The following is a 27,497-nucleotide window of genomic DNA, read 5'->3' as shown; positions in this document are numbered from 1 at the left end:
GGTCTTCATTATTTATAAAGATATAGTAAATAGTCATTCATTTTTGTGAAAACATCTGGTTAAAGGTTGTTGTTACTTATGATTTTAGTGTTGCAATAAAAAGGATAATTCTTTGTATAGACATAATTAATTCTTAGCACCGCACTAGATGGTGTACAGAGTTGAAGGGACTGTAAAAGGGGTTCCTGTTGATCGTGCAGCCCTCTATCTGCAAGACAAGCGCCTTGAAGTAAAGGAATGTTTTTAGCCAAAAAGACACTAGTCTACAGATTACTTCCCACAGTTTAGACTAAGGCTACCACATCATTTTTGATAATGACTCTAATGCTCTTGTTCTTCTTCTAAAATGGCAATTCAGAAAGGAAGAGAATAGGTTTCATTAAATGGACAGGTTTATTGATTCTGAAACCTTTTCGTATGGATGCCCTTTGCATTTGTAATTTTTCTTCCAAGCTAATAGCTAATGGTGAGCAACTATTTAACCTCTAATTCATATTTGTATCTCTTTGTGAGCTATTTTTAACAATTTTTGAGACTTCCATGGTTCTGAGCATAGGAGCGGAGAGTGGGCAGGGCAAGAATGGAACAAAGGGAGTAAAAAGACGCAGATGCTGCAACAAATCTGGGCTGATGGAGGCAGGATACGCTCTGAAGCTTAACTGGTGGCCAGAAAGCAGTCACCAGCTCCTGTAGTGCAGACACACTGAGTCTCTGTGGTTCTAGTCCTTTAACAGCATGTAGCTTGAACTGTTGCAATAGATGTCTGTGCACCTGATCCTCACTTCTTTCTTTTTTTTTCCTGAATTTTGACCATGCTTTTATTTTGCCAATCCCTATATATATATTTATATGTATATGTGTAATCCTTCCTATCATCATTTGTAAGGTCTTTTGATATGTCTTTTAGGAGTAAGATGTCCAGCCAGACCTGATCATTGAAGTCTCACTGGGTGTCATTGTTGCACTGACCACCCATCTGCCAAGATATTGAAGGAATTCTACATCAAATTTTCAGTCTGAATCACATAAAGTCTGATTTGCACACTAAAATTTAACAGGCTGTTTGAAATAAACTGTTTTCTATTATAATTTTAATCTAATAAAGAAACAGGACTTGATTTGGCATCTGATGCTTGACCTTCACATACTTGTAATCTGTTTTTTTTTCTGTCCTAGTGTGTATCTTCATTCTGTCTATGTTGATGCAACCCATACAAATACAGAGATGAAAGAAGAAAAAGATAAACAAGAGTAACAAGCTGAAAGACATAAAAGTGTTAAGATTTATATACATTTCCTTAAGTTCAATTCCAAATTAAACTGTTCTTTTTTTAGAGCAGTTTAACTCCCATTCTGTCAATTTGTTATCCTTATGTCAAGAAAGGTTTGGTGCTTGTTTCATCTGAATCATTTTATATAGATATAATCGTTGGATAAATTTGACCAACACTTACTAGAATAGTTGGATTTGAAGAATTTATTTAAGGTTCGTTTCTCTATAACAGAGCATTTATCTCAAAGTATGTGGCAATAGCTGGCATTAGCTGCTCAGCATAATTTTAATATACTGAGAAGACAAAAATTGATGCCTATTTTCTTTTTTATAGAAACTCTTGGAATGAAGCATTTTCTTCCACACTTAAGAAAGCAGCTCTCATAAGCATTCTGAAGTGCCATCTTCAAACAAAGCATTTATAAGCCAATTGAAGGAATATGCATACTGTAAAATAAATGAGTGGCTTTTTTACAGAAGAGGAGCATAATATGCCTTTTCATTTGATAAGCTCTAAAAGAATCATTTGGAACATACGACAAATTTGGCAAGGCACCAACCTGTGAAACTTACCTGCTGAGTGACTGAAAGCTAAGAATAAATAATATCATGATCTTCCTAGGTACTCTAGAAAAGATTGCCTCAATGCAGGACTACATGCCCAAAGCGGGACTTAACTAGTGTTTGGGTACCAAAATGTTCACCGAGAAATGTTAATTCAAAACTTCTGGCCAGCTGAAGTCCAAGCCTGAGGGTGCCAATGCTCTAAAACCTGCTGATTTCTTTTCTTCTTTCAAGTTCCCCAAGCACTTTGAGTTGCACCTCTGCTCATCCTTGGTACTGTCCCAGGGTAAGTAGCTTAATACCATCTTCCTCCTAATGGTAACGTGTCATTTATTTATCCTAGTACGCCCATCTGGAAGGTGTCCTGCAGCACTTGCTTAGGAGACAGGCTGCCACAGAATGCCTTTGTGGTCAGTATTTTTTATGCCACCAAAATTGTGGTAATGACTCAATCCACTCTTTGCTTAAAAGACTGGTGATTAAAGGCTGGTGATATGCTCAGAGACTTCATTTCAATGAGAAGGAAATTCATTAGTCAGTAGCAAAATCAGATTCTTTCTTATCTTCCATTTCTCTTTCTCTATACATTTTTAATTTTTATGCTGGAGGTTGGCACAGATCCTTCAAGACAGATAGAGGGATCTTTCACCCAGTATGGGCTATATCCTGGAAGTTAGAGCAATATCTCATTAGTAAATGTGGATGTGCACTACCTTCAGACCAATAAAACAGTTATACCCAGGTCACTTACCTCCTCAATAAGTGTTTTGCCTGTTATGCTCCTGTAACCCAGTGGATGGGTTTCTAGAGAAATGTTTGACCTCTGCTTGGTTCTTTGAAGGAAAATACCTACGTATTAGAAATACTAATACCTACGTATACCTGTGAATATGGAGGAGGGATCACAAGTGCAGGATTTTAGATTTGGTCTTGTGCTTGGTATTTGCTTACTGACAGCTCCAGGCTGACCCTTTGCTCAATACAGTGGCTCCTCCAGATCCCATCCAGAAACATTTACTGCCTCGTAGGAAAGGTGTGTGCTGTTCAGAGAGGCTTGGCACCAGCACGGTATATTCCACACTGGGACCAACGTGCAGAAGTTTGAGATTATCATGCCTAACTGTAAGCATCTATTTATTTCACTGAATTTAGTTTTGCTGCCATCTTCACTCCAGAATTCCTCGAGGACCAGCTTTTTTTTTTTTGGCCTTTGTAGGTCATATTTTTAGCAATTTTCTTAAGTGTCTATAGGATGCTTACACTAAAGAAAACCTTTCTGTAGTGATTCAAGCAAAATGTATAATATGTTGCTCTGTTCTTCTTTTCAAAATATTTCCTGCAATGAGCCTGCCTCTATTGCAGTGATCACAACAACCTTATTTTTATTTGCTGTTCAGTCTGTTGTTTGTTATAACAAGCTGGATTTTTATCCCATACTTCCAATGTGCATTGTTCATGATAAAGATCATTATTTGTTGTGTTTTGATAAAATACTAAAAAAAGTGATCCGGGAGCTTCTAGGTATTCTTGTAAAACAAGTAATGATGATAATAGTTAAGACACTACAACCAGTGTTATGCCTAAAACGATAGTGACTGAATTATTAACTTGAAAACAAGAGCCATCTCTGGTAGAGTCAGTACAGTATAGCAACAGAAAGCAATAAGATGATAGTTTAATTAGTGTTTCAGAGTATATAGCACCTATGTAGAAGTAGTCTCTGAGGGACTTACCATACTTTAAACAACATACTGAAGATTCCCTTCCCTGAAGGAAGTCTGTCATTAGAGGCAAGGCATGAAGTTGATAATGAATTCCCTAAGTACCCAAGTAAAGAGAGATTTCATCTCTTTGAAAGAATCCCAGCTGGTACTGTATCGCTCGTGCTTGTCAAGAAAAGGCACTAACTTGTGCCTCTTCTCTAAGTAAGACAGTCTGGAATTTGGCTTAAAAAAAGAGGGAGATACTGTGTTTGCAGCTAAAAAGATGGAGCAGAGAAAAAGTTATGCTGGTCTTCTAACACTGAGTTTTTGCCACTGATCTCTGTTCTGCATTAATCCTTTCTCCTTCTTTTACTTCAGCTGACTTAGCAAATACCTTGGTTACCCATATCTGGATTTGGTGAAATATTTCAGTTTAATGTGTTTCAGACACCTATTCCAGCAAACAAAAATAAATATTCAGGAAATAGAGTTAACATAAGCAAGAAACTTATCAAAATCATGCCGCTAGTTTTGTAATGAAGTTTAAGAACAATTTACCTGAAGATGTTTTGCCTGTCAGACAGGTGATCAGACTAGATAGCCATTATGTCTATGAACTGATGGGTGTTCTGCAGTGAGCACTCCATTACCTCAGAGTGAAATTTCCAAGTTGTAGATTAACTCTTCTTTGATCGCACTTGTCCACTTACACAGGGTCTAGAAAAAACATTATATGAGCTTGCTTGAGGTAGCATTAACCTGGGAATTTCTGTTCTACATTCTCCCATCTTTGAGAGCTCTTATCCTGTAACCTAGCTTAGATGTTCTGTTCAGCATTCATGATGTAGTTTTTCCAGGTTATTTATTCCCTCTGCCACTAAATAACTGAGCCTAGAGTATTACTCTTTTTCTTTTCTTTGAGAACAAATTTACTGAAGTATTTTTAAGTTATGATGTGAAAGTGTTTCTGCTTCTGCATTACTCAATTACGTATATGCCCCAAAGGCATGTATCTACAAGTATATAAAGGAGTAGGTTAGACCAAAAAAGACAATTATTTACAGATGACTTAAATTCATTATTTTGGTTCACAGGAAATGCTGGTGATGTTTTGGTCTGATTGAAACTAAATCTTTAAGAATCTCCAAACAGAATTTTTGAGAAACAAATTGACAACAAAATGCCTGTGTCCTGCCTGTAGGGCAAAATCTGTTTGACTAATGCTCAATAGGCTACAGAAACTCATTCTGGCGGGGTCTGCAGAAGGATCGCTAAACCTCAAGCCTACCCCAGGATTTCCAGGCTCTAACTCCTGGGTCACATAGCCAGAACACCCGGATAGCTTTATTGTCAGTGACTTGCCAGCTGCTCCCAAGCAACCAGTTGCAAGATTGCAAGACAAGACTGTTGCAAGTGGACACTTCCTAGGGCTTACACAGCCCTTGCTCTGTGGCTTTGAGACTGTAAGCTCTGACATGGCTGGCTGCTCTCGGATGCGAAAACTGAAAGTATTGGTATCTCTGGCCCAAAGCAGACAGCCAGGCTGCCTGGGGACAGCAGATGCTCCCTCAAGTGCTCCCAGGCATGGGGAGTGCTAAAGGCTCTGCAGCAGGGGCAGTCTGGTGGGCAGCGCTGCCAAGGTGGCTCTGCAGGAATCCTGACTTTTGATTTGCCATGAATAAGTCAAGTCAGAGATATTTCCAATGCAGCATTTTTGGCTTTGATGAAGTGGCATTTTCCAATGCAATTCAGTTTTGCTGAATGTTTCCAGTTAGCTCTGCCTCCATGCTTCCCTTAAGTAGTTCAGTTTGCAGATGGTACATCATAGGCAGCAGTAGCTGAGGTAGAAGAAAGAAATTATGAACAACTGCTACAGAAATGTTTTCAGGTGCTGTTCTCTCAGAGGGGGGGCTGAAGGGAGGTATCTTTTTCTATACAGTACCAACCTTGCACTGCCAGTTTTCCATGGAAATGAGGCTTGGACAATTACACAGTATTTCTGTCTGCCTATCAAAGATACTATTCAGGGTTTTACTCGCTCCATGCACACTTTTGATGCAATTTGGCTATATTTTCCAAAACTACTGCTGGGTTCTTTCATCAAAACTCCATAAAAGGTTTATTTATTTTTTTTAAAAAATCACTATTGTCTTTTAAAAAGGGGTAGTGCTGCCTGATTTGTTTCTCTGATTTTTGTATGGAGGTCCAAACTAATTTTGTTTCACATTTTCATGTGAAATCTTTAGATTTCAAATTTGACTCCTGGTGGTGCTAATAATATCTGAAAGCTGGCATATGCTTGCATGATTGCTATTGTCAGTTTGTAAAAAATTAAGAGCAAATCACACATTCTGTAGTGTATGTGTGAGGGAGACTGCAAACAGAGCATCTTTCTTTCCATGTGCAATTCTGGTAGTTCCAGCTCCTGCAAAATAGGCAAGGAGGGATAAAAGAGTGGGTGCTGCAGAGTTCCTAAGGCTGAGAATCAAAAGACCTGTCTTGTATTTCTAGCTCTGTCACTGATCTGCTGTGTGAATTTGTGATCCTTTCTGTAAAGGGCAACACACCGTGTTTGGAATTTGGCTACCTTTGTGTATTTGTCAGCAGTCTCTGCTTCTGCTCCATGACAGGTTGCTCTACAGAACAATGGTATCTTTCTCCCAGGCTTCGGCAGAGCTTTTCCTCTTGGCTTTTTGATTAGAGGCCTTTTATGATTCCTGAACTTCCTCTGGGACAGAACTACCAATACAGGGCTGTACTTTAAAGGGCATAACATAATTCTTGATTTTATAACAAATGCGATTTCCCTCTAGCCAAACTTTTCAATGTCTTGGCAGAGCTCAAGAATGTCAAAACAAAACCTAATAGAAAGTGAGCAAACTGCTTTATTCGGACAGGCGGAAGCTAGTGTAAAGCCAAAAATAACGTACTGTGTATTAGCTTACCTTAATGAAAATAGGAATGGTATCAGAAAATGCAACATGACATGTTAAAAATATCAACAACAAAATTTTAAATTTTTATTTTGAATATCTACTTCCAAAAGGTATTTGGATGTAGAGAAAAAAAATTATTAACTTCTTCTAAAAGCAGTTGAAGTTTATTTTCAAATTAGCTTGTAGAGAAATGAAATTATGAGATGGAATTTGGTTATAACTTTGATTTATGTTACATACACTACACAGCTTCTTTTTGTATGGAAAAGCAGATATGGTCATTCTTCCATTTACCTGACCTCATTATCCTGACAAAAGTTGACAGTCACCAGGTAATATAGAAATTAGTAGATAGCACAGGCACAAAAGAGAATATAATATGAACTTTTATGATTTGCATGAATTTTGCTTAAAGCATTCCACATTTAATGGATATAAGTGAGTTTCATTCTAAAGTACATTTTTGTTGTTGACACTGCTTATTTCAACAGCTGGTTCTTTGTCAAATTGGATAATATTCAAAACAGGATTTTGTTGTTCTTTTTCTTCTTGCCATCTGTTGCTGCTATAGACATTTTTTCAAGAGAGTGCTTCTAAAAGAATTAGGTCATATTGTAAATTTGTTCTTATGAAATGTTTAAAATCAAAAGCATAAGGAAAATTACAGTGTAACTTAATTCTATAGTATAACTTAATTCATGTATAAATTTTCCATTTTTAAAACAACAACAACAAATACATTTTTAGATATGCATGTTCAACTGACATAGCTTGTGACTTATTCTTGTATTAAAAAATCTGATTTCATGCAATTCTATAATTCAGTTTGCTATTTGAACACCAGGCAAGTTATATGAAGGGCATAATTAGGTGCTTAAATATAATAAAATAAAAACAAAAGAAAAATATGATCCTGAAATCATCTTTTAAAACAGACTGTTATACATCCTGATTGTTATTTCATGTGAGACTTTTCATCCTCATTGAACAGAGTAGATAAAATACTTCAGATCCTGATCTCAGCAAATCTTACCACTGTATGTGGGTCTCTAAGCATATGAGTAGCTTTTTTTCACCTCGCTCTACATGACATGAGTTCCTGCATGTTTTAATTATTTTAAGGATCAACCATTAAATCATACTCGAGAGGAGAATTACACATGCAGAAAATTAGAGGTTTTCATGTCTGTCTCTAGCACAGCTAAGCACTTTTTCGAAAGGAAAGCTAGGATATTTGGTCTGGATATCTGGGGCCTGAGCAAATATCTTGATTTCATCTTCAGAGCACAGTGTATTCTGAGTCCTGAATGAAACACAAAGATGCAGACAACCTACAGTGTCTTCTGCAAAATTAAAGGCCAAAATCATATTCACACTTTCTAGTCTTTGAATGCTTGAAGTTGCAACTTTAAATGTGTTTTTACTTCAGCATTCAGTAAGCAGCATATTCCCAAGGATACAGGGTGTTTGGGCTGCATTAGGTTTCTTGAGACAATGTTCACGCTGTGTTCCAGACCTGGGTCAGTACCCAAGGCTGCATTTGTAACATTTTCTGTCTACAAAGAAAGAAAGAAAAGGTATGTAGCAAAACCACTATGAGTTGCTAATCATTTGCAATACCTGATAAATGCTGTTAATGTACTCTCAAAAAATAATGTTTTCCACCTGCTGATCGCTATTGGCAACTAATTGCTGTCTTAACAGACAACTCACTGAAGGCAGGGTTTCATGAGATGGGCACACAGGAATGGAAGATGCAGTGGGCTGCAATCACAGAAAGAACTAGCCAGGACAAAAGCTGCTTTTAGTCAGTATTTCCAGTCATGCTGCATTTAGCGATACTACCACCATTTTTTTTTTTTTTTTTTAACAACATTTCTCACCAGTTAGTAAATGCTGATTATCATAGTCTCTAAGCAGGGGTATGTATCATCTTGCTAACTCCCTACTACTGACTAATATCTAATTTAAAGATGAGGGTGGGTTTTTTTTTCCTGCTTAAATAAATATTTGACAACTGGTCAAGTGTCAGATGAGTAAAGGAAGGTGGTGGGTTTGGTATTGTTTAAAACTGAATGAGGGTGGGAAGGAAACCACTGATGGCCAGTAACATCAACTCAGAACAACTCAAGAACAAGAATACTTCAAATAGGCTCATCTTACTAAAGGCTATTTTTATTGACAAACTGTCTGAATACAAAAACTCATTGCAGTCTTGTGCAGCTGAGCAGCAAGTTTGGCAATCCAAAGTCAGGAGACCTGGACCCTAGTGTTCAGACTTTAGATAAAGACAAGTTTAGCTCTGGAATCTTAAGTTCTGAACTCTGAACAACTTTCAATGGAGAGTGCCTTGGGTCAAGTGCCCTTGCTACCCCAAAAATCCCTTGTATTACTTCCACCATAAACTGGGGAATCACCGACTTTAAACCTGGAGAAATTTTAATCTAGGAGATTTTTTTGTTTGGTTGTTTTTTTGCTTCCATTTCTCCTGCTGGAAGACAGTTACAGGAATTTATTCCTCCTGTGTCTTGAAGTCATGGTCTATCAGCCTAAATTCATTCATGGCCAGGTGATTCCCATTTGTTTTGTACCAATGTTATTCTTTCACTTAGATAGTCCTCCCTCCCTGGAGTTTATTCCTTCTATTTATGAAGAATCTCATTTTAATCTTTGTATTGCTTGCTAATTTTCACACAATAGCCTCCCTATTCTCTGAGGATCTAACTAGCTTTTCTCTGTACCTGTATGAGCTTGAATTCCTTCTTTTTAATCAGTGGTCATCGCTGCATACTGAAGTGATGTCAGTCTGTATTTCGAGGTCCCCATGTGATATACAGAGCTATGGTAAGCAGTCCTAATTTGAACAGTATCACACAACTCAGTATTGTATGTGGTTACACTGATACCACAGCAAAAATTTAAAGGGTGGTAGTCAATCAGTCCAAAACAGTTTGGGATTTCTTGTATGCACTATTTCATACAAATTCTTACCAGTGACTTGCACAATGGCATCAATAGTTCCCTGTTACTGTATGAAACATAATATAACATCTCATTTATATTCATTTCATCTCATTTATATTATTCCAGTCTTCAAGGTCATCTAGTTCTTTCTATATGGTTTTTGAGGCCCCCTTTTTGAGGCCCCCTTTTCCAATGGAGTTGGCCGCCCAGCCTTATGGTGTCAGCATATTTCATCAGTCTGTTTCTTTTTTCTGTGCTGTAGCCATTAATAAAAATATTAAAAAATTTATATTTCAAGGCCAGAACTTGAGGAATTGCTCTGGTCACCTCCAGCCAGCCAGACAGTTATCCTCTCAGTATAACCTGACTCCCCGTACTTAATTCCTTATCCTAAAATTCATTCACTAACCCCCATCCGCTCCAATTTAACTAATGATTTCCCACGAGGAACCATATCAGATACTTTTTTGAAGTCCAGGTAAATTAGATATGCTACATTTACCCTGTTACTGTGTTCTGTGCTGGAAACCAGTGGTATATTAGCAGTGTACTCTGAGCACACATCTTATTGCTGTCAGAAATGAAGGCATTTTTATCATTAACATTAGATGTCTTTTCCCCTTATTAATAACCCTTGTTGTTTCAGGATTCTGGTGCTTTGGGAAAGATATCTTGCCTACCTAAAATATTTGACAAACTCTAATCTTTAGATAATAACTTGTTATCAGTTCAAAACCATCAGATCAGAGATTATAATCATTGGTAAGAAAAGATAGCTTAGAAATCTTCATGTTTTTCAAGGCTCAAGTCTGCAGAGCATGGTGTGTCTTCCAACCTTGCTAAGGTGGGAAGCTAAGCTTTTTCTGACAGAATTAATCTTTGTAAGAAATGTTTGGCTTCTGAGAAAGCAGCTATTTTATTTGAAGCTTGTAGGGGCCATAATGCCAATATCTGTTTCTCTGAAGGTGGACCTAATAGCATTTCCTTCTGCATGTTAAGTCTACCCATAATATTATACCTAGTTAGTTTTTTCTGAGATGTGTTGATTTCTTGCTTATTGGCATATTATTTCATTACAAAATCCTGTTCATCCAGCAGGGCTTTTTGCTATGCAAAGGCAAAATTATTATAGCTGTAAACTATTACTGATGGCATAAGGAGATATAAATTGCCTCTATGAAAGATTTGACTGTTATTGGAGATAGCACTAATTTTAAGTGCAGATAAAAATCTATCATCTTTTTTTTTTTTTTTTTCTGTATCTGAAGTGCAATAATAACCACTGTAAACTTTCAGAGATGATGACTAAATAAATGCTGGAATATCCAGCCCCAGAGACTTCAAAGTGTGAAGAGCAAAGAAATATTTCAGGAAAGGCAGGAAGGAGCGTAACTTATATTCTGCAGAGAACCATAAGTCAAATAAAAAACAGCAACAAGAATAGAACTAATGAAGAGTTTCCACACTTCTCTTTTTTGTTTATAAATAGTCTAGTATGCCATTTGCAACTTGATCCAAACCATGACTCCATGTTATAAACAAGTTTTGAAAAAAATCTGGGCGTGCTGCTATAACTGTTGTGATGGGAGTTTGCAACCTGCTATAATTTGATTGAAAATTAATGTTCTAAAATATTAACTAATAACTGTGCTCTTACCAGCAATTTTTTTTCTCTGTTTGACTTCTCTGCTGCAAAATATACCTATTTTTCAAGGCATTTGCAATGACTGTGGCTCCTCTTGTTGGTTGGTACATGTAAATGGGTATTCTTTTTGGACCCCAAGGCCTAACGTGGCACATCTAATTTCCTGACAGAAGGTTGATTAATTAAATAACTAGAGAAACTTAGATTTGAAGAATAGAATTGTGGTTCTGGCAGGTTTATCCTTTATTAATAGAATTGTAAGTTTCCAAAGTGTTTAAAATTTATGATACTGAGCAGATAAATGAAAATAAATGTAATAGAAATATAGAAGACCCCTAAATAGGAATTTAAGTGTATATATTCCATAATTCTACATGCTCTAAAACTAGAATATGTAATTATTTTGGTTTTTCATTCGTGGAATTGTTTTCTCTAAACTGTATTTTCAGTTATGCACCTGATTTATACTTGTGGCTGTGTGCGGGATTCATGCTCTGGTGTCCATAAACAGCAGGTAACTAATCATTCACATCTACATGTTACTGTGTGTATATGGTGATCCATACATATTTGAGGTAGCTTTCACAGCTAGATTACTATTGTATTTGCTCCATTAAAAAAAAAAAAAATCTTTTATTATTTTTTCCCCAAACTTTTAAACACAGCTTATGGCAAAACGCTAGTTGAGACATCAGGATGCATTTATGTGAAATCACACTGAATACCTTTCAGATATAATTTCTTATACATAATTCTTCATCATAATCTCTGTGCTCTTTGATGGGCAGGAATGACAGTGACTGAGCTAGATCACAGGTCATTTCTGGTAGTAAATGTCAGTGCCTGTGAAGCAACAGAAATAAAAATATTTGAAAAGATCTATCTTCTCTTAGCCAGACTAGTTAGTTGGCTAATATGTGTATATGCTTTTGATGTGACATGCCACTTTTCTGACTTGTCACTTCATATTTATAATACACAACAGTATTCTTAATCGTTTCCTGAGAAGTCTTGTCATGGTAAATCACCTTAATATAAATGAAATGCAACACAGCATGTCTAGACACACAAACACAAAATGCAGAAAACATATAATATGCCAACACTTTGACATAATTAAGTGTAACACCGACAGGTAGCAGAGCGTGTGCAATAAAATTAAAAATATTATCTTTGAAAGGCAGGAGGGACTTTCTTGGTTTTCAAATGGTTTCATGCATTCAATGTGCTGGCATACAAATTCTCTATTACAGGGAGTTTTCACACATATAGCACTGGACTTGGACTCAGGAAACACAGTTTCCTTGTATGTGTCTTCCACTGGGCTTGCTGCACCACAGTCACAACAGCTAACATTCTTTTGGCTCTTCTATTCGAACCATAACTCCTGAAGGATATGCTCCAGCAGCTCCTCTTTTAGCATTCAGTTAAAAAAGAACGTTTACTAAGTATGTGATGTATAGGTTTGTTGTACTCCTACCTCCTTAAGATCTCTCCTATACTTTGAAGGGAATTCACATTCCTTCCCAGTTGTCTTGGGCTCCTGTTTTTCAAAGAGCAGCTTGCTTGCCATTCTTTAATTTGACAAGATAAAATTTTGTTTCACTGGAATCATAAATAATATCTTTTCGTATTACCCATTCGCTTAATTCCTATCCTTGCTCTGCAGGACTAAGATCACCTTTCTAATCCCCAAGTTTCATGTGTTCACTTTCTATTGTCCTCTGGTTTTCTTTCAGTTGTAACATTTTTGTTTCACCTCACCAATTTGTGTCCAAGATTTAATTGATGTTCCATTTACTTTTGGTAAATTGTTCATTTATTTCTGCTGCAACTTTCTCCAGTGCTTCCTCTGGAAATAGTGGCACAGCTTTCATTTCATATGCTCTGCATGTCAGCAAACACTTGCAACTTTTGCAAGGTGCTGGAATCCACATGTCCTTAGTCTACATCTTGGTCACAGTCCCTCTTATGAGGTGTTCATTTCTCCTCTGTCTTCCCCAAGCTGCCCTCCACATAGCAAACTTGTGAAATTGGTTTTTTGGACTTGTATCAGTCAGAAGCTCTTTTATATTTTTCCTTTTGTATTTTGTTTGAAAATATCTCTCTCATCTCTCTCTTTTTGGTGAGGAACACAGTGCCTCACTGTTTTTTGTGGTTTTTTTCCCTTCTAGTATCATAATTAGCATCCCCTGCTTACACTAACTGAAAACTATCAGAAACGTCCAGTGCCACTGAACCAACAGGAGGCACTTTGTACCTGTCAGCTTTTGCCAGCATTCACTGAGTGAAGATACAATTGTTTCTGTATTTCTGGGGAACTTTAACCTTGGTAAAGCTTGTAAGTACACTATTCCCATTACCTGAGGTATTTTCTTAGTTTTACTACTGGTGCCTTGTATTGTTCAGCAGTCACTCAGAGCAACGGAGACAAACAAAAATCTGCTTCATTCAGTGTCTGAGTTAAACTGATGCATAATGGGTCACAACTTTCTGAAACACTTTTGTCATAATTTTACTAACATACATAGAAAGCCATTCCCAATGACAGCTATTCTTTCCAAACATGAATATATTTAACTCACTTTTTTTCTAAATCTTCACGTGGAAGCAAATACATTCTCTCATAGTATATAGGACTGGGGAGGGTAAATAATTTTCCATATGAAACACTAGCAGATGTCTATCCTGTGAGATATTAACTCTAGTCAAAAGCTCAACATAAAATCCATTGGTCATAAGAGGAATTTAGGAAACTGAAACTCCAGCAACCTAAAATATGTGTCACAACAATTTGCAGCAGACCTTGACATGGAAGCAAAGCTAGAACTGTCGCTTGTAAGGAATGAGAGCGAGAGCAACAGAGGCCTGTTTGACTTCGTCGGTGCATGGAAGGGGAACATGGGGGCTCTTTCTCAGTAGGAAGTGGAGTGGAAGTGGCTCAGAGAAGCCCCTTAGCAGCAGCAGCCAACGGAGTTTCCAAACCAAAGTGAGCTCAGAGACAAGTCCTTCTCCACTTCACACAGCAGGCGGGGAGGAGGAAGAAGGCAGAACACCATCAAGGCTGCTGTTTGTAACCGGGCAGACTGGACAGATATTTATTTTGCTCCTCTAATGTCTAGGAACCACTGACAAGCTTCTGTCCAGGTGTCGTCCTTTCATCTTCTCCCACTTACTGCCGAGCTGACTTTCCTCTATAGGGAGTTGTAAGAGAGGTCATCCCATTGCTGCTACACCTGGGGCACATGACAACCTTAAACGCTAGCAGGCTGGATGAGCTGCAGAACAAGGTGTCTTGAGACCAATGAGAAAAGTAAAGATAATGCTAGCTCATCCTGCATGTCTGTCTGCTACAAGACAGTAACGTAAGCTACATATAGACTCAGCTGAATGCTGCAGGTAAGGGATATCATGTTGCTATACAGCATGAGAAACAAGAAAGGGGGAAAACTATGATTCTGTCATAATAATTATTCTGGTTCAAATCTTTAAACAAAGACTTGCAAAAAGAAAGGGAAAAAAAGAAAAAAGTCTTTCGTCCTTCTATCAGATGACAACTGGCATTATCACTTTTCTCATCAGACCTGTCAAATTAGCCATGCAGGTGTGTTTCCCTTGGTCCTTGCCTCTCTGTTGATTACCTGCTCAGTTCCTAAGCAGATGGAAGAAGTTAAAGATGGCAAGAAGATGGCTATTACTCTTTGCCCAAACTGGCACAAAAGAAAAAGGCACAAAGGTGGGAGAACATATTTTGAGGACAGTGAAGGGGCTTATAATTCACAGCTACATTTATGTACAGATTGGCCCTAAATTACTCAATTGATTCAAGTAAAAGTGAGTGACATGAGGGTAAGTAAATGTTCCCACAATATCTCTCCAACAACAGGCAGCCACTGAGCTGAATTTGCATTTAAAGTAGAAATTACTTGCATGCTAAGAAAAGGGAGAATTGTAAATTGTACTGTTCTTCACATGTTTGAAAAAAACTTCTCAATGGGTACAGTGGGAAAAAAAGGAGGATTATCAATGCTAAAACTGGAGCCAATCTCTGACTTCTGTGAGAGCACATAATCCCATTCTTAATAAAAATACATTCCTATTTTTTAGGACATTGAGTGCCACTTATTTTATTGATTTGTAATATTACTGCATGGTATGTGTGAAAGTTACTTATGAACCTGAACTTGATTTATCCAACCCTATGTTATTACTTATCAGCATTAGGCATTACTTTGGTTACCTTCTAACTACAGGAAGAAACAATGAGTTTCTTATAGAAAATAAGACACAATTGCAGAAGAAAAAATTTTAAAAACATTTTCATAGCTCATGTTTGCCACTGTCCCGATCCAATATCGGGGGCGGGGGGGTTCGTTACGATCCCAAGGACGAGATTAAGACGCTAAAACCGGTCAAATATCGTACAACCTTTTAACTTTATTTTCCACAGAGTGGGGAGAAAAGGTGGGGAAAGGCAAAGGGGAGGAGAGAGAGAAAGAGAGAGAGAGAAAAGGGGGAGAGAGAAAGAGATATCACCACCCGTGGATCCAGCGGCGTCCCGTTGGTCCTCTTCACCCTGGGTGTAAATTTTAGCGATGCGCGTGCAGTAATTACAACTCGAGCAGGGTCCGACCCTAGGTTCCCGCTGAAAAGTTTGGAGCCAAATCAAGGCAAATTAAATAATGACATGCGTGCAGTAGTTACAGCTCGAGTTGGGTGCCTCTGAAGAGGGACCCTGAACAAAGAAATCCCTGGGCAATTATAGCTTTTTCAAATTAAGTTTCCCACCCCTCACGCGGTAGTTCAGACCAATAGTAATTTTTGGCTTTGGGGTCTCCTGCTCCCTATTGGGTCTCATCGTTGTTCCCAGGCAGGCTGTTTTTCTCCCTTATCTTTACTGTTGCGGTTTCTGCTGACAAATGTGTTTTGATTCCTCGGGTTCTGCCCTTCTTTCTCAGGGCCCTGACCAACAGGTGTTGTTCCAGCAATTAGCACTGCCCCAGCAGTGACAGTAGGTGTTATCTTCCAAGGTCCTGAAGAAGAGGACATAATCCAGACCCCCCCTAATTAACACTGTTTCAGCAGTGAGGGGAGGCTTTGTTTCCCAGGGTCCTGGCGCCCAAGCAGGCCTTATTTCAAAGCCTTGACATCCTCCCTCCTGGAGTGTGACGCATAGGAATGCAAACTGCTTGTAACTCCCTTATCTTTCCAGTCTGCACCAGCTCTGGGGCCCTTTCTCACTGAACTAGGGAGTGCGGCCTAAGGCTTCAGCAAATTTAGCTACTTATGCTAAGCAAGTTTTATAAAAGTTGTGCTAAGCAGCAGTAATTTGCAGTCCAGGTCCCAAAGTCTCTGCCCGATCGTGGTCCGGTTCAGCGCAGGCTCGGTGTGTCCCGAATGGTCGCAGGGAGACCATTTCAGGGGTCGCAGCAGCTCAGTCCTGTTTCCGCTGGGAACAGATGGCTTGTTCGGGGTTTTGGTTTGCTTGCACCTTATGTACCAAGAAATGTTTAAGGCAAAAGTTCACTCATCTGTCCGCCACAGCCACTAATTTCTTTTACAAGGACCTTATTCGGGCTTGGAATCCAGATACACTGGCTACACAATGAGTGATCCCTCTTTCTTGTGGTTTGACTTGACTACCTACAGCTTTTTCTTGACTATTGGGAAGTTCAGGTCTTCTGCTCCACCCTGCCTGAAGGTAACAAGCTTCCTTCTTCAAGTACAAAAGTCAAAGCTTGCAATATTTCTATATAATATGCAGAATCTTTGTGTAATTTAAATTTTAACACTTCTAGAAGGGCTAAGCCATCCTTGAGAGAGAAAGAGAGAAAATCAAGGTGTCTTTGTTACATCTGCTTTTAGATATTAAAACTGTATTATTTGGGAGACAAGAGTTAAAATCATAAAAATATAGGTCAATAAAACCTACCACACATTATGTCTTTCAGAGTACCTGTTTCATCGTAACAAGTTTCATACATGTCATATATATCATCATATTCAGTGTTTCTGAGGTACAAATATACATCATATCCAATATTTGTGAAAATATGGTCTAATGGTAGAGACTAGATAATGAAAATGAGAGGAAGGTTTATGATACTTTTCCTTTTTTTAATGAAGGGAACTTTAATGAAAGACAAAGTGCAATGGAAAAAAGTGAAAATGTACTTGTTCTACCGACAAGTAAAGTATCGTCACTTAAACTAAATGGAAGTTTGTGTTGATTGTAAGGAATTTTGGCCGTGTGTGTTCAATGAAGCAAAAGCCTGATTAGCTCCATGAGCTCGTTCAGAAACTCTCTAGCAGTTCAGGAAAGTGAAGGACACATCTTACATATTGAGAAACTTACAGCAGTAGGGCTTTCAGCTATTTTTCTTCCCTAGATCTGAAGATAGGTTTCATTTGCTGTTTCCAAATCTTTCCAAGTCCTACCCTGCACCAGCTCCAGCTTTTTCTCTGTGAAGTGCTCCCTCAAACAGATTTATTTATCTCCTTATATTTCCTGATGTTTATTGCCTCTGTTCACTTCTAAACCTCTAACCCTCATCATCATTCCCTTTATATTTTTTCTTCTTTTTTTAACAGTGTAAATTTTAGCACTGTTTTACTGTCTGTTAGTGACAAGAATCTGAAGAGTAACCTTTCTGCTTGCCAATTTTATTTTCCAAAATAATTTAAAAATGCTCATTACCTTCTTTCTTTTTCAGAACTTTCATTTTTTCTGACGTGGTCAATTAGATGTTGCAGATAGTCAGACAATAAAGTGAAAAGTTATGTGTAAAACCACATTATTTTAATCACTTAAGTGTTTAACTCTGAATCCCAATTCAAGAAAATAGGTAAATATTGGATTGGAGCTAATTTGAGACCTTGTCTGATGTTACAGCTTCTTTCTTCCCCCATGTTGTAAGCCAGCTGTAACTGATAATGAAAATATATGAAAAGAGAAGATTCCTACCCATGTCAGGAATGAAACTATAGAAATTTAAGACATTAATTGTTAAGAGTATACAAACAACAAGATAACTGAAAATAGACAGATAAAACTGAATTTATTTGCTCCAAGGAAGATAGCTAATCTGGAAATTCAATTGTCCAACAGTTAATTCCTCAGATAAAGTTGCTTGAGTTCCTGAATTCGAATATAACTTTTAGATCTAGGTCTCTTTAAGGTTAGAAATGGGGACATAAACACTCTTTTTAAGGCAACATTTTGAAAAAAGCAGCTAAAATGTTGGTGATATTCACTGATATAAATAACAACTATCAATTTCTTTAGTTCTAAAAAGCTACTATCAGAATCTTTTATCAATCAATGCTGAGTTTAACTATAAAAATGTACACAGTTTGGAATAAATTCTTGTATCCTTTATGGGCATAATATTTTAATATGCTGTCATGTGTTTATGTTCCCAATAAAACATTAAAAGTTGAGTGTATTAGATATTCAGAAATATTAAGTAAAATAATGTAGTGCTCTTCTATGTGTGTGTGCACTTATCTAGTAAACCAAAACTTATGACAGAGGAAGAAAATCAAGAGACTGAGGTCAAACATTCAAAAATAAGAAAGCACCAGATTTATTGCAGTCCAGTCAACTTTAATTTTCTTGTTCTGGCATGTTCCACATGCATATTTCAGATAGGTCTTCTATCTCGGTGGTGTCAGTCAAAATAAGTTTAAAATAAGACTTCAAAGCTTTGTCTAATACAAAGATCATGTAATGGTAACTATACCAGTCCTCATTGGAAGATAGTGGAAAACATTCTGAGATAGGGAACCTTTTTTCTGTTCTTTTTTTCTTTTTGTTCAATAGGATTTCATGACTGTTCACCTAAAAGATGGAAAAAAACTCATTTAACTCTAATAAAGGCTATTTGCTTGGATGAGGCTGAAGAAAGACTTTTTTGCTTGAAAGTTTTCTGTGGTGTTTGTTAATTAATCTACACGCCTTAACTAGTTTTGTTGTTGTTATTGAGAAATGACTTAAAATATATGCATTTTGTGCTCTCTGTCTTTCTCTCTCTTTATATATGTATATTAAAAATTACCCTCAGCTTTTTGTGGTTGTCTGGGATTTCTTTTCATATTGCTATATTGCCATACATGGAAGGAAAGCAAAGCATAGAACACATAGGTTTTGAACAGGTCTGTGTACAAACAACTAAGCATGAGAACTAGACATTCAACTCCAGGATACCCAGCTTAAGTCTGCAAGCAGAAAGCGGTTATTATTAACAAAAAGTATGATAAAGAGATGCCAGTAACAGTGTGTTGGATATTTCTAGTGCTTTCTTCCAAAACTCTTGAGCTGGCAGGAACCTCATGAAGTTCAACAAAGAGAAATGCAGAGTCCTGAACCTGGGGAGGGAGGAATAACCCCTAGCACCCAGCTGGGGGCCAACTGACTGGAAAGCCACTGTAGAGGGAAGGACGTGGGAGTCCTGGTGGGCAACAAGTTGACCATGAGCCAACAATGTGCCCTTGTGGCCAAGAAGGCCAATGGTCTCCTGGGCTGCATTAGGCAGAGCATTGCCAGCAGGTGGAGGGAGGTGATCCTCCTCCTCTGCTCAGCGTTGATGAGGCCACATCTGGAGAGCTGTGTCCAGTTCTGGGCTCCCCAGTACAAGAGAGACTTCGACATACTGGAGTGAGTCCGGAGAAAGGCCATGAAGGTGGTTGGGGGCTGGAGCACATGGCTGAAAGAAGGCCGAAGAGCGATCTTACTGCTGTCTGCAAACAACTAATGGTACAGGAAAGTACAAGGAAGATGGAGCTAGACTCTTCTTGAAGGTGCACAATGATAGGACAAGAAGCAGAGGACACAAACTGGAACATGGGAAATTCCGATTAGATGTAAGGAAAAAAATCCACTAAGACAGTGGCCAAACATTGGGACATGCTTAGAGAGGTTATGGAGTCTCCATCCTTGGTGATTTTCAAACCTGGACTGGCTGTGGCCCTGAGCGACTGCCCTAATTGGACCTGCTCTGAGCAGCAGTGATGGACTTGCAGAGGCCCCTTCCAACTGAAATTATTCTGTGATTCTGTGCTTATTTCTGAAGACAAGAAAAGTATGTCTGTGTCTGAAATGCAGCACTGAACCATACAGCAACAAATCTCTGTTAAAGCTTTTATGCCTTCTACAACCCTCTCATCCGGCCCTTCCTAAATTACTACTATTTGGAGCATAAAAAGAAGGGAATTTTGCAGTTAGAAGCCAGTGAGTACACACTGCTACTCAAGAATGATTACTGTTCTGTGGATTACTTTTTGAAAATTTATCTTTTAATCCAGACATACATTTTCTGGGGGAAAACTCCATCAGTTTATAATTTTCATCTGCATTAAAAACTGAGTGCTGTTAGCTTATTTCTCTTAATACGCCTGGAAGGAAAATATTCATTTGGTTTGGCCAGATGGATAGAGAGCAATTTTACCACACCCAGTTAAGCTTTCCGTCTGCTTCAGCCATGGTGCACAAGGGATGGATTATGATTTTATATACACAAAAAAGCTCAAACTTCATTCCTCTCAGAACAGATCAAAATAACTAAATATGGATGCTGCTCTAACCTTGAACATGTCCCAAAACACTCAATCCTATTATATGCATTCTCTTGTTTCCTTTTTACCTTCAGGTCCCTTAATCTTCAGTCCAAATATTTATAAGGTAAAGGATGTGCAATATAACAATTGTTTACACCTTCTACCAGGCAGGCACGTTCCGTAACTCAACATTCCTGAACCGCCATAGGGTGTTTCATTACAGTGTATTAACTGACCCTTTAAACCAGATTTTATTTACAACGGCTCAGCTCTTGGTAGTTTGTGTGTTGCAGTAGGACAGTTTCCAGGGACACAGAACGGAAGCTTGCCATAACTAATAATTACCATCTCGAAGATACTGAGAAGTGAGCAATTTTGTGATTAATAGAAAGAAAAGAAGGGTAGACTGTAGCCAAATGGAAAACTAAAGCATGGCTCTACACAGAAAATAAAAGCAGAAAATGGTTCATTTCCTCTCTTTCCATTTGCACAATGGTAATAAAAATGCCAAATAGATTGATCTCCAGGCAAATTCTAAACTGCAGTAAAGTCAAGATTACAAGAGGAGATGTATTAATACACCATATTTTTCTTGCAATACTGCATTTCTGCCCCTCTTTCCTATGTATGTGTGCCTATGTATGTGTTCAGCTCAGATTCAAGTGGGTGCTGCCATTTGGTTTTTAATATTTACAAGAGGACATACCTTTCTCTGAGATAGCTGCATAGAATTTGCCTTTCACAATTCTATGTATTAAGGATTCTTTCTGGGATAATTAAGACTTTATGGTCCAAAAAATTCCACCCAGATAAAGAGGGGAGAAAATGCATCTTCTAATGAACTGGTTATGCCCTGTACCATTTATATTGTGTAAAACTGTTACAGATTCAGGCCCCTCAAAGATAGAACATGGCAGATAATTTTGCAGTTTATTGTTGTTTTTTCCCAGATGGGCCTCTGACATTATCATCTTCTGGCACGCAGATTGGTAATGAAATGCTCTGAAAATCAATGAAAAGTCTATATTTTCTTATACAGTTGCAGTATTAACATAAATGTCTTTAATATAGAAGTTACTATAAAACTCCTTATCCATACAAATTAACTTTTGTCTGAAACTTGGTATGCAGAGTGCATACCACAATGAAATTAAAACAAAAATAAAAGCCACTTTGTGATTTGATTAAAGGCCATAAGGCTACAGCTTGAAAAAATCCTGGAGGCAGATAAAGGCAAAATTCCATTTGGAATGGCAATAGGGTGTCAGCTAATCTTTTCAAAAGTTGGGAGGAAGAGGATTTCCTCCTGTTTCCCCTTTGGGTATGAAGCCACAAGCACACATCATTGACTGTTGTCAGAAAACAATGTCATTTCTTCTTTTATAACAAGTACCTGAGCATAATTTGGTTTGTAGATTCATGTTGTAGAATAAGATTAAAATCCACTAGGTATTGCATCTGTTCTTGTCCTTAACAATGCCCATGTGTATGAGATGTCAACAGAACTAAAATAACAGTATTTTGGAGGATTTTCTAAATTATTCTAAGGTATTTGAAGGCACACAAGAGGTATGAGAAAAGAACCATAGGTACTGGAACAGTTAAATGCTTTACCATGATGGAAGTTTCTTCCCAAAATGGAATTTATATTCAACAAGAAGTTCAAGACAGCAGTGAGTAACAACTGTAAAGTTCTTCCAAGCTTGCAGAGTTGGGAAAAAAAAAAAAACCACAAACAAGCAAGTGGTCACCTTTGAGCTCACACACCTCATTTGTTTCTTGAAAGCTCATCCTAACCAGAACTTGATTAAGGAGTGTTAGAGGAAACCATGTCTCCTTAGAGATATAACATATCTAGGCAAGATATTTCCCAAAATGAAAGAAAATGTGCAAAAAGAAAACTTTCAAAAAGTAGAAAAAATCAAAGAATGTAAGATTTATTGGGCCAAAGACAGGGGGAAAAAGGGATAAAATGTAGGAGAAGGTCTCAAACTGTAGATTGGTGAGGGAAAGACCTCCCCTATGAGGAGTCATCCTGGAGTCTGGGAATTGATTAAACATATTCTGTTGAAGAAAAATTGAATAAAGTGCAACTGTAGTAAAGACAATAATCTGAGATCCTCCTAATCAGTAGTTTACAGAACCATGTACCCCCTTGCTTGCTCCCCATACCCACATAAATTGTGCATCCTTACATGCACAGCAGCAAATCTCAGCAGGAAAATGGTCTTCTTCCTGGCTATTCTAATAAGGGATATAGAATGGTATCCTGGAAAACTGAAGTCTGGATTCAGCCCTTCCTCCCCATTCCTGCTACCTCATCCACCCCATAAAGATGTAAAGTTCCTAAAAATCCAAAGTTTCTTGATGTAAAAACCAAGAGTTTTTCTTTCTCGTGTAAATGCACTAATCATCATGCGATCCAAAAGTGACCCACTCTATCCCATGAGCTAGCAGAGGCTGCTCTTCTAAAGAGAATTAGGAGTCCTGAATCCCAGCTGGACTGAGAAGCAGAGGACAACCCAGAGACAAGGGACTCTCGTCAGTTGGCTTCCCAGTCGGTGTGTATTATGTTTCCTAATTAGCTCTACTGAGTAGCCCTATGGAGGTATGCATCAAAGAGAGAGAGATGCTTCTGTTAGGACTTCTGAATTGTTCCTCAGAGGTAGTTACCTCTCTTTTGACAAGGCCTAGGAGCCTACGAGTCTTATGTTATCTTATATGTATATGTATATATCTTATATATGTTATCTTATGTTCTGAGTCACTGCGTTGAAACTAGGTACATGTCTTTTCAGGCATTGCTAGGTTTCTCTCTTCATTGAGATGGTCAGAATCTGCCCCACAGGATTTAACAACTTTACATCTTTTCTTCTGTGATGTGATGAAGTCTTATATGAGAAACAGTATTTTATACAACCTTTTTATGTATACCACTATAACCTTTGCCTAGATCCAGACTATGTCTTTATTCCCTTTGAGTAGTACCTGATTGCAATAGTCACATTAAAATAATAATAATAAAAAACTTCACACAGCTGCTTCACAGCTCCAGCTTATTATTGAAGGGCTACAACAATTATCTTCAGATGGAAGACCTTCATTCTGTTTGTATGTTTATCCTCACCTATTCTCCTTCCCTCTAGCTACTGCTCATACTCTTACTAAACAGCCTCATATTCAAGGACATCTCTCTAGAAAATGACAGCCAGATAGTTCACCCATAGTTATCCAGAAGCAATCATCTTACTGAAGATAAATAGCTGACAGGACAGACTTTTCAGTTCACTCCCACGAACAGAAAAACAGAGTCCGGAATGTTTGCAGAAATGTGGGAAATGCCAGACCCGCACTGAATCAAGATTTGATGTTAATGAATATGCTGATGAGTATATTCAAATGAATACACATACTCTTAACCCAGCACGTTAAGATATTAACGTATGTTCTATGTAATGTTATGATTCAAATGAAATAATGTACAATACCAAACATAATGGCATATTCTTGATAATAAGCACAAAACTACTTAATCAAGGCTTCAGTTTTGAAAATACATTTCATTTTAACCCTATGATTAATCTGGACTGTTTTGTGATGCTACCTTTTCTTTAAGATAATCAAATAACAAAATGTCTAACTTGGGAAATTTAAACTTTCTAAAAAACTGTTCTTTTTTTTTCTTTTGAGTCATAGTACTATAGAATTCCCTAGCTATTTTAACTTGGCAGTTGTCTTGGAGATAAATCCATAAAAAGTACAACTTTCTATGTTCATGGACCCTGACATCAATGTACATTCATATTTTTGCATTGTCCTTTTATTGGAGACAGAGAGATAATTATAATTACATAAGCCGGAGTCTCTTGATGGGGTAAGGTTAGGCAGTCAAGGAGAGAAATTATGGCTAGAATGAAAAAAATATGATGTGTGTTTAAACCAAATTGAGTTATTTAATGAGCAGCTTCAGAAAAATGGATAGTACCCCATCATGCCACTTAAACATATTGAATAGCTCAAGGGGAAAATGTGTGTAAGCTTTAATTAATTTCCACTTTAAAATCCTCAGAGATACCAAAGAAAAAATGTCTGATACATGCTGTTGACAGTGTGCACAGGTTCCAAGGACATACCGTAGAGAGAGGTATTATGATCACGATGCAACTTTTTTTTCAAAAACTTTATTTCACTTTCATTTCACTTCCTAAATGTGTGTACGTGAACCAATGGCTATATGGACTTTTCGTTGGTATAAATTAATAAAGGCTATCCTCCCCCTCCCCCCAATCAGCACAATTTGGTTATGGTATCTCCCACTTTGGCTGATTATACACCTGTGATAGGACCTTGAGATGGCCAGAATTTTGGAACCGCCCCACCTCTTTTCTGAAGGGAGTTCACGTAAGAGGTAGCAAAACGTATCTAATCTCTAAAGCTAAGGCTAAAACAAAATAATACGTTAGAACAGTGAAATCTTTTACATAAGGAAACTCAGATGAGCTGGGTGAGCAGGATTGAATATAACAGTTTAAAACATGTCTTACCATTGCCAACAGTCTCTTTGTAGGGCGATCTTTCCTACCAATTCTGATTTTTGTCCAGCAATTTTTAGAAGTTTCATGGGTTGCAAAAACATCACAGTCCCCTGCGGGTCCCCAGAACAATTTCCTTTCCCTCACCTTTGATGCAAGCCAGATCTGTCCTCCTTTCAGGAACCTCCAGGTTCCCTGTGTCCTGCAGGCTTTCACAACCCTGTCCCGTTCCCAACCTGCCATCCAGACAGAGGTCTCCAGTGAGGGCATACTGCTGTTTTCAGAGAAGGCAAAATTCCTCCCTTACTCTGTAAGTTTTCTCCTACTCCCAAATGCCGCAACCATTGCAAGACAAAGAAGTAGCTTTTCTTCTTATTGACCAACCATGTCTTTTGGTAAAACAACGTACACTATGCACGGAGCAATTGGTGCATAAAGAAATTTACCTCCAAGTCTGTATTTGCTAATCCTTTCACTGTTAAATAAACTACCATTCAGATAATGCACCCTAATATATGCATTAAAGATATCTTAATTTTGATTTCTAAACAAGAAAAGCTTCTCATATGCTAGCTGATTTTTGTCATGACTCACTCTTTGAAAACAGGAAAACAGACTCAAGGTGTTGGGGCGGGGGGGAATTGGTTCAGAGCAGCAGCTAATCTAGTAGCAATCCCCTGTGCACTGAAACTCTGCTCAGTTTTTCCCTCTGTCTCCTTCCATCCTAATTCTCAGTAAGCCCCTTCTGCCTCCAAAAGCTGCATAAATCAATGCACTTAGCAGTTGTCTTCGGTAGTTCTGAAACTCCTGTTATTTCAGCCCAGGTTTTGAGGAACAGATTTTGAAAAGAAGGGCATCTTATTGGTTGCTTCTATGTCATTCCCGAAGAGAGATGGCATCTCTTCTGCTATATTTGAAGTCACGTTCCCCAGCTGACTTCGCCTGGCTTAGCCTCCAAGCACACCAGCAGCTGAGGAAAGTCTGAGGGCACCTGGTCTTTACAGAGCCCTGTAATGCCCAGCTTGAGCAACCTCTGTGCGGCAACATTCCTGCCTGGAGAAGCCTACGTCCACCAATACATGTCAATTAAGTTATATGGCATGCAACTCTCCATTACGGCTCTCCAAAAAATGCTTTGTTTGCAGAGCTGCTTCTGCTACCATGCAGCAAGAAGTCGCTCACCAGAAACAAAGAATACATCACCCCCGAGGTATCCCGTGTGAGTGTCTCCCTACACATGCAGTATGGCCAGATCTAGAGATGCCTTTTGAATTAGGTCTTTTTGACACTCCCTTCCAGAGTCCTAGATACATGCTGAACTGCATCCAAGAGAGGATATAAACATCTCCTTAGCTTTTAGCACACTTGGGGAATTCCAGAGCTGGAAAATTTCTTTTCTTAATCATGGCAAGGGTTCACAGGACCTTAGATGGTAAAGATGCTTTATGTAGGTGGAAACCACTTCCTTACGTTTGATTCATAAACTGACAGAAGGCAAGAAATTTGTGAGGGCACGTGTTACATATTCTCACTGTGATACAGAGTTTAAAAAAGGTAGTGGTATGCACATAGCTAATGTACATTTCAGTGTATTATCTCCTGGCACAAACAGCAGTGACAGAGACTGCTACAGAAACAGATATGACTTGAAGCTGAAGTCACGCTGAAAGGATCAGACTTGTATGTTTATATTAATCATCTCCAAACATGTAGGACAGATCATAGAAATACTGAAAACCTATAGCACTTTTCACACAAGCCTGGCATTTACATAATGGCATACCTAATACCCCTCTCAATCCTCCAGATTTTTACATAAAAAGTAAAGTTCAGTATCAGCTAATCTATATTTAAATATCAATTGCATGGTATTGTTCAGACTCTTGCTATCAAAATGTAGGCAAACACACACCTGGCCATTATATACACAAACATATAATTCCTGTTTACTTAAAAAATATATATTTACATGGGTAGACGTTTGCAGGATTTGGGCCACAAGCTCCCTACATATTTAAGACTGAATATTTTTAAAGTATATAGTATGCTATTCACGAAGTAAAAACTCAGTTTTATTATAGTTCAAATATTCCTAGTAATGATTGTCTTAGCATCGCTACTACAAATCCTGTTTTGTCCATTCCTGGTTGTTGTTTGGAAAAAACACACTTTTCTGAAAATAATTGAGCAGTGTATTATTTTTATGCACCTGGCATACAAAAGTACTATTGTGTAGTATTTCTAAAGTACTAAAGTACTATAATATCACTGTTAAATTTCCATGTGAAATGTGAGCAATCTGAATGAACTGAGATTAAGAAAATA

The 27,497-nt window shown here is 38.0% G+C and overlaps 1 long non-coding RNA gene across 3 annotated transcripts in view; it reads right to left on the bottom strand.

The window, feature by feature from the left end:
- The window catches only part of LOC135327525 (uncharacterized), a 29,353-nt gene extending 13,187 nt beyond the window's left edge, over positions 1–16,166 (bottom strand). Inside the window, exons 1-4 of one of the 3 annotated variants that reach the window (XR_010387786.1) lie at positions 15,622–16,161; positions 11,811–11,928; positions 4,099–4,257; positions 1,847–2,503 (exon numbers count right to left, since the gene is read on the bottom strand). This is a non-coding gene — a long non-coding RNA (uncharacterized LOC135327525). Of the gene's footprint in view, positions 1–1,462; positions 2,504–4,098; positions 4,258–11,810; positions 11,929–15,621 lie in introns of those variants that run through there. The other 2 variants (XR_010387784.1, XR_010387785.1) reach the window with 2 other exon arrangements.
- Between the last annotated feature and the right edge of the window lie 11,331 nt (positions 16,167–27,497).

The sequence above is a fragment of the Dromaius novaehollandiae genome, chromosome 2 (assembly GCF_036370855.1).
Source record: "Dromaius novaehollandiae isolate bDroNov1 chromosome 2, bDroNov1.hap1, whole genome shotgun sequence".
Lineage (NCBI taxonomy): Eukaryota > Metazoa > Chordata > Aves > Casuariiformes > Dromaiidae > Dromaius > Dromaius novaehollandiae.
The sequence above is the reverse complement of the archived record's forward strand: the minus strand, read 5'-3'. Positions and strand labels throughout refer to the sequence as shown.